The sequence below is a fragment of the Lucilia cuprina genome, chromosome 4, assembly GCF_022045245.1.
Source record: "Lucilia cuprina isolate Lc7/37 chromosome 4, ASM2204524v1, whole genome shotgun sequence".
Classification (NCBI taxonomy): Eukaryota; Metazoa; Arthropoda; class Insecta; order Diptera; family Calliphoridae; genus Lucilia; species Lucilia cuprina.
The window spans coordinates 50,744,021-50,751,761 of NC_060952.1; the positions used below are offsets into that span (position 1 = coordinate 50,744,021).

The window sequence follows — 7,741 nt, forward strand, 5'->3', positions numbered from 1 at the left end:
AAATTCTTACTTGTATTAAATCTAATTACATTATTTATTGAGTAATTAACTAAGATGACTCTACTAACATACAAGCTGAAATATCAAAAATAAAAAGGACAATAAATAGGCATAGATACTATCGGATATCTAAAAATATGTCGTGTGCACCCTGTAGTAAAGCTACTAAATTAAAGAAGAAGCACACAAAATAGGTGGCAATAATGAGAAAAGGGGATTTTTTTGCATTTGGGAAGAAGAAGAGGAAATGAGAACAAAAACAAATAACTTTAAAAAAATTGTAATTAGGCAAACAAATTGCTGAACAAGTTTTTAAAGCTAGGAAGCCATGTTGGTAACCGAGGTTTCTCGGTACCAAAAAGGGAAAAATGTCGTTCCTTTTTGATTTTTTGCGCAACATAGAGAAGAAGATGGAGTCTGTGGCCATCATAAGAAAAAGAAAAAAACTAAATTTTTGATTTTTTTTATAAATTAAATAAATTTTATTCGAGAATTTTTTTTAAACTTAAAGCTAAACTTAAAACTAAACCTTAAAATAAACAAAAACAAAACAAAAATCCTGCGAAGCCACTGCAACACGACTCCATCCAACGAGGGAGAAGCTGCTTTCCAGCACCACCACGCCTGGGATGCTCTGGTATCATTTTGGTTTTCCGACTAAGTTTAATGACGACTAGACAGACTTCTGACAATTCCTTTTATTTAAGAAAAACAAACAAAAAAATTATATAATTGGACCAATTTTATAAATAAGTGTTCCTACCTATTTTATACGTCATTTCCATTCCGTGTGGAAGACGAATTGATACCCACACGTGCCCGTTGTTAGGATAGAGCTCTAGCCTTTCATAGTAATCCCATAAGTACTTTCCTATAAAAAGAGGGAAAATTAAGTTAAGTGAAATAAAAAAACAGATGAAGTTTGTGTTTAACAGTGATCTAGTGAAGTGTTTTGAGTAATAACTAAAAAGTGACTTGGTTATAGAAAGTACAAAAGGAGAAAAAAAATTTTTGAAATATAAGCTTAAAAGCAATTTTGTGAAGCGAGCCGAATATAGTAGGCATCGTATAAATTTAAATTGTGAAAGTGGTCCATTGACTTTTTGAGAAGCGTGATCGAAATAGTAGGCATCTTGCCTTATTTGTTATTTTACAACCTCATTTGATTTAATGAGAAGCCCATAGAAGGCAACAAATTCATATTTTGTACAAGTGAACATTATTTTTGGACATTTGTGAACGAATATATATTCTATTTACTGATTATCGATTATTCTGCTATGCAGATAGATATTAGTGAATATGGCTGAAGAACAGGCAATCCACCCTTATAAAAGGCAAAGGGTTGTGGATTCTGGTGAAGAATTCCAGCAAATACTCAACGCGAAGGACAATGTAATTAACGAACTTCGTCTGGAAGTCGAAAATTTAAAGAAAAGATTGGATGCACTTGTAAATGCAGGACATGGCTCTTCTTTAATGAGCACTCCTGTAAGCGAAGATGAACTGGCGGCTATGAAACCAGATCTCAACAAGAAAAACGTGAAGAAACAAAAAAAGAAGAAGAAGAACAAGTCCCTTGCTGCTGGGGCAATTAATATAAGCCAAGCTAAAGCCGGAGCTGGCATTGAAGATGGTGCTGTTGGTGGAGATCTTGATGGGGATTTTTCAGACAATATCTCTGAAATGACAACTACTGAGGATGTTCCTGCTGTTGATGGGAAGCCTGCTACCAATTTAAACGAAGCCCCTGGTTGCAGTGGAGCTACACCGAAGAAGGATGAAAAAAGTAAGTCGATGAACGTTCCAGTTATAACAACTTACAATATTAATGTTAAATATATGACTGAGATTATTGATAATACTTTAGGTCATAGTAATTATAATATAAAGATTATGGGCAAAAATGCCACAAATATAGGGGTTTGCACCGAAGGGTCAAAGGCCTTACTCAGTTGTTGTGGATGGTCTTTCTGGGACATATACTCATGACGATGTGATGGGCTATTTAGAGGGTCTGCATATTAAGGACAGCATATTAGGTCTAGTTAAACTTAATGGGGATAGGTGGCTTCTACGCCTTTCACGCGACACGGACATATCTGCATTTTGCGATATACGCTATATATTGCGCTGCCGTGTTAATATACGGAAATATAAGAGGGGGGCTATTACCCAGTGCTTCAATTGCCAACGATTTGGTCACGTGTCGACCAATTGCCAGATGCCATATAGATGTGTCAAATGTGGCGCATCTCATGGCCCTGGTAATTGTGAGATACCTTCAAAGGGTGAGAATACCAGGGAGACACTTGCGACGGATCCAGTCACTGGTCAGGCTATTAGGAGGATAGGGCTTCCAGTTAAGTGTGTGAATTGTGGGGTTGAGGGTCATGTGGCTAGTTCCAAAGAATGTCCCCGTAGAGTACAACTTCTTCGCAAAGTACAGGAGAAAAGGACTACACGCGGGGGCAATGGACAACTGCGTCAGGTTGGTGGTCAACAACGTCAGCCTTTTACTGGCGTTGTTAGACCTGGTGTGTCATATGCCTCGGCTGTGTCTTCGAACATTCCTAGGGTTTCTTCTGGAACAGCTGCGGCTGGTTCTGGACCGACTGTTGCGAATTCACTTTCGCAATTTGAATTTATGGATAGGGATTGCAAACGTTTCTTTGGTGGGGGTTTGCTCCAGTGTATTGGTAATATTGGGGGTTTTGCTCGTGAATACCGTGGGCTTAAGGACGACGAGAGTAAATCTAGGGCTCTATTGGGCATGTTGATGATATTACAGCATGATGGCTAGGTCGTTGAAATGTATCTTTATAAATGCAAATTCGGTTGTCTCCCGACACAGAAGACACTATCTCAGACTATTTTTGGACAAACATAGACCGGACGTTTTGCTTATGGCTGAACACAAACTTAGTCCTTGCCATAAGTTAGACCTTGACGGCTACTTAACATTTCGACAGAATAGACAATCTGGACATGGGGGAGGAACGGCTGTCCTGGTCAAAGATACTCTTTCCTGTGAAAGGGTACTTATTGACACAGGTTCCATTGAGAATACTGCGGTTCGGATTCGTAGGGTGAATGGTCATTCTATGATCGTTGTTGCATTATATCGTAGACCGCAGGGCACAATATCTGTTGCGGAGCTTGGACCAGTAATCGATCTCGTCAGTGAGGGTGCTGTGGTAATTGGGGCTGACCTTAATGCCAGACACCCGCACTGGGGGGACACGGTCACTAATTGTAATGGTAGGGTCCTTCATGATCTTCTTCTTGCGAGTCCGGAATTGCATATTCATCCGACTGATGGACCAACGAGGATATGTACGACAACATCTTCCTTCATTGACATAATTATGACATCTGCTGACATGACACCACTTGTGACTGGTAATGGCTTACGGACACTTGATTTTGAATCTGACCACAGGGCTGTGGAATGTATTTTTGGTATCGATGACTGTGTTGGTCGGATTAAACCGACTAGATTTGACTACGACAAAATGGATAAGGACCGATTTAACAGACTCTTAACCAGGAAACTTGACGAATGTGTACTACCTGACAATAGAAATGTAACTGAAGGGGAGATCGATGATTGCGTTGAACTTATGGGCCAGGCCTTTAGAAACGCCATGGATCTTTCTATTCCAAAGGTTATTGTAGGACGTAAAGGACTACTGAAACTACCTGACAACATTCTTGGCTTTATAGCGGAGAAGAAGAGACTAAGACGAATACTACACAGATGTGAGGATCCTACTCGACTCAACATATTGAAGACGTAATCTTGACCGGATAATTCAGGGCGCCATTGCCGAATACGAACGCGGACACTGGGAGAATTTTCTGGGTAACATACAGGTAAATGACAAGACTTTTAGGAAAATTAAGAATGCTGCTGGACTTAACAAACGCAATACGGTGAACGATTTGATTGACTTACGGGGAAATTTGACATCGGACGATATTATGAAGGCTGATCTGCTTGCAGATCAGTTTTATAACGTACATCAACGTGGACAGAGAACGGGCACGGACGCTTTTACTGACACTGTGAGGGATAGGACTGCATCCTTAGGACAGGAGGGTCCTTTAACGGTCTTTGGGGGCAATACTCTTGCGAATGGCACTGATCCGAATGAACTTGGTTTCATTCGACCAGAGTCAATCGGAGATGCCTTGAGGAGAAGATCCAATAAAAAGTCCAGTGGATTGGATGGTATCCCAGATTATGTCTTGAAAAAAACTCGCCACAACACCTGGCGCTTTCTGGCGATACTGTTCAACCATTGTCTAAATATTGGTTATTTTCCGAAGGCATGGAAAAGGGCATTAATTGTGCCAATACTAAAACCGAAATCGGATCCTAGACATTGCAATAGCTATCGACCGATATCCCTTTTATCACCTTTTGGGAAACTACTGGAACATTTTCTTTTGACTAAACTTACAGACGGTTTGACTGGGGATAACTCCCTCTTGGACGGACAATTTGGTTTCAGGAAGGGGCACTCTACTTCTCATGCGTTAATGGTCTTTTCTGATTATGTCTCAAGGGGTCTTGACAACAGATACCCTACGATTGCTGTTAGTCTGGACTTTGAAAAGGCTTTTGACACTGCCTGGCAAGAGGGCATTGTTTGTAAGCTCTTGGATAAGGGACTCGATAGGGGATTGTGTAGGATGGTGGCTGATTTCCTTAGTAATAGGAAATTTGCCGTAGGAGTGGGAGATTCTCAATCTAGCGAGAGATCTGTAGTTGCGGGGGTACCACAGGGTTCTTTATTGGGTCCTGTACTTTACAATGTCCTCATGAGTGATATCCCCTCGCCTCCTGAGGGCGACCTTCTGCTTTTATATGCAGACGATATACTCATGGCGGCATCGGGACCGAGGGCTAGGACGGTTAATGCACGGATGAATGCGTATTTGGCTGTACTCGCGGAATTCTTCTCCAAATGGGGTCTTCGTCTCAATGTGAGAAAGTCGGTTGCTGTAATGATCAAGGGCCGACGTAAATACCTGTATCCGAACAGTAGGTCATTCATTCCTTCTCTTCGGATCGGGAATGAATGGCTTCCTGTATCGGACAGGATGAAGTACCTCGGAGTAGTATTCCACGAGAATTTTGAGTTCTATCGCCACATTGACCACATATTGGAGCGCACGAAACGTGCATACGCATCATACCGTGGGATTCTTGGCCACGGAAGGGGCCTGGATAGGAGAGTAGGTCTACTTCTGTATAGGCAGGTAATTCGTCCTCTCATCTCCTATGCTTTTCCAGTCTGGTTCAGAATATCTTCTGCACAGATGGAAAGGCTTAGGGTATGGGAGAGACGAATTTTGGTCGCATGTCTGGGACTTAGGAGGAGGCGCGGTCCTGATGGGATCTGGCGCAGGCCTTCTTGCAGATCCGTATACAGGGCAATAGGCTTTGAGAGGATAGATGCGTTCATGACCAGGACGGCTATTTTATCCATGGAAAAGGCTCGTTCTTTAGAGAACAGTCTTGTCCATGGATGTTTTAGTAGGTCAAGGGATATTCAATCTGTGAGTGCGTCTCGATATATGTCCCCGGTGGACATTCTGACTCTAAAGGAAGCTGGCCTTCTTTATCAGGGTGCAAACCTACTATTCTTCCATAGGAGAATAGGTACATTAGACCTAATTAATGTTGTGTATAATACTGCACAATAGGCCATATGCCTTTACTTTGTAAATATCTATTTATTATCTTTTGTATATAATTATCTTCCCTAGTTTTAAGTTTTTATTTATTTAGTATAAGAATTAGTTTTAGGTTGGAGTTTGATCTCTTTTTTTCCCTTTTTTAGAGAACTTTATTTAAGTGATTTAATGTAAAATTTAAAAATGTAAATGATTATTTGTCAGCAATGCTATAAATATATACCAGTTAAATTTGATATGTCCATGGAATGTACACTAGTACGTAAGAAATAGGTTTAATATAAAAGTAGTTTTAATGAAAACATGTGTAATGAAAAATTTTTTGGAAATAAATGAAATGAAATGAAGTTAAGTGAAATAGATTTTGTATATACTTACGTGAATACCTATACATCCGGACACAATACGGACGGACAGGAAAGCCCCATTCGCCATAAAACTTCCATCACGGTAATTGCCTCCGTAAACCAGCTAGTTGCAGCAGAAAACACATGCCAGATCCCGTTTATCCCCAAGCGAATTATGAACCTTTTGAAATGTAAACTTAAATTTTAAAGCATAAATTTAAACCTAAAACTAAAGCAAAAGTTAAATTCTAAATTTAAAGCCTAAATCTAAAACTAAAGCTTAATCTAAATTTGAAAGCCTAAATCTGAACTTAAAATTAAAATTAAAACTAAACTAAATTTTAAATCTAACTCTGTTGTTATCAATAATAAAATTTAACGTTTATAATGTTTAAATGAAATATTCAAAAGTTTTAATTATTTAAGATGATCGGCTAAACAAAATAAGCGGCGGTAAGTAGGGAAAGGAAAGCTTGCAGGGTAAATTTTGGGACATCCCTAATATTAGGATGTCATGGCGAGATTATCCAATCCCGAGTGAGAGGGCTTACCCTGGCACAACATCTGCCAGATATCTAGGCCTTTTTAAGCGAATTGTGGACATTAAAGTCATTTTTGAGGGGAGGGGGGTGTTGTAAGGGGGCTTGGGTCAAAAGAGTCCCGAAATTCAATAGGGTCTTCAAGGCTAATATAAAACTTAGTTGTACCGGTTTTTGTCGATATTCGAGTATATTAAGCATAACTATGAGCTTCTCGGGGCAAACCCAATATACCCTCCCACTAAAGTGGTGTAGGATATAAAAAGAACAATAAATAGGCATTGACTCTATCGGATATGGGTATATCAGAATCTATACTGGCAATCAACCTGTATTTAAAAAAAACTATTTTATTATTTTCAGTACTTTGAATTAATTTGTTTTCCAAAAATTTCACAAAATACTTTCTGTAATAGTAAACACATTCTTAATGTATTCTTATTGTAATATGAAATAGAAAATGTTATTTTTGTAGGTAAATTACTAAGTTTTGTTGAAAATTTATTTATATTTTTCGGGATTTAGAAATCCCGGAATCCCGATATCGGGATAAAGAAGATGACGCGATGAAATTTCATCCATATAACAAAAAAGAGAATAAAAGTCGTATGATTTATATTTTTTGTGTTTACATGAATGCACGGTGATAAATTCCACCCAGAAATCTATAACTTCTTAATTTCTTTAAATAAATAGCTAAAATTTTCCACAAATGTTTCTTTTAGATAAGATTTGTTTGGTACTGATTAAGGGCAATATCGGTTGAAGATTTCAATCAACCTTCCAGAAAACTCCTTAAATACTCATAAATGGGTGTATGAAACAAATAAGTATTATGCACTCATTAATTTTTTTTGATTTAATACAATTTTTATAACCAAGCCCATAGCCATATAACCCATAATTTTACGGTATAGTATGGAGGTCATCGGGTCATATTTCACCCTAGTCCCCGTATAAGATTCTAAAATGCGGAAAATTGGGTTAAAAATACTAGTGAAGCAATGAAATTTTATTTTTGTAGGAACTTTAACCTCACGACCAAATTTTCTGGCTATTGACCCTACCTAACATATAACGTCTGTAATTAATTGCCTCCCTTGTGTTATCGTGTAAAGCCGTTTTTACACATATACAAAATCTAGTTAA

General features: G+C 38.6%; 1 long non-coding RNA gene across 1 annotated transcript; it reads right to left on the reverse strand.

The window, feature by feature from the left end:
- Nucleotides 1-377: 377 nt before the first annotated feature.
- LOC124419379 lies at nucleotides 378-6,234 on the reverse strand. The gene is made up of 3 exons (XR_006940526.1): nucleotides 6,085-6,234; nucleotides 764-871; nucleotides 378-695 (listed from the first exon to the last, which is right to left on the reverse strand). It is a non-coding gene; the product is annotated as an uncharacterized LOC124419379 (long non-coding RNA).
- Nucleotides 6,235-7,741: the final 1,507 nt, after the last annotated feature.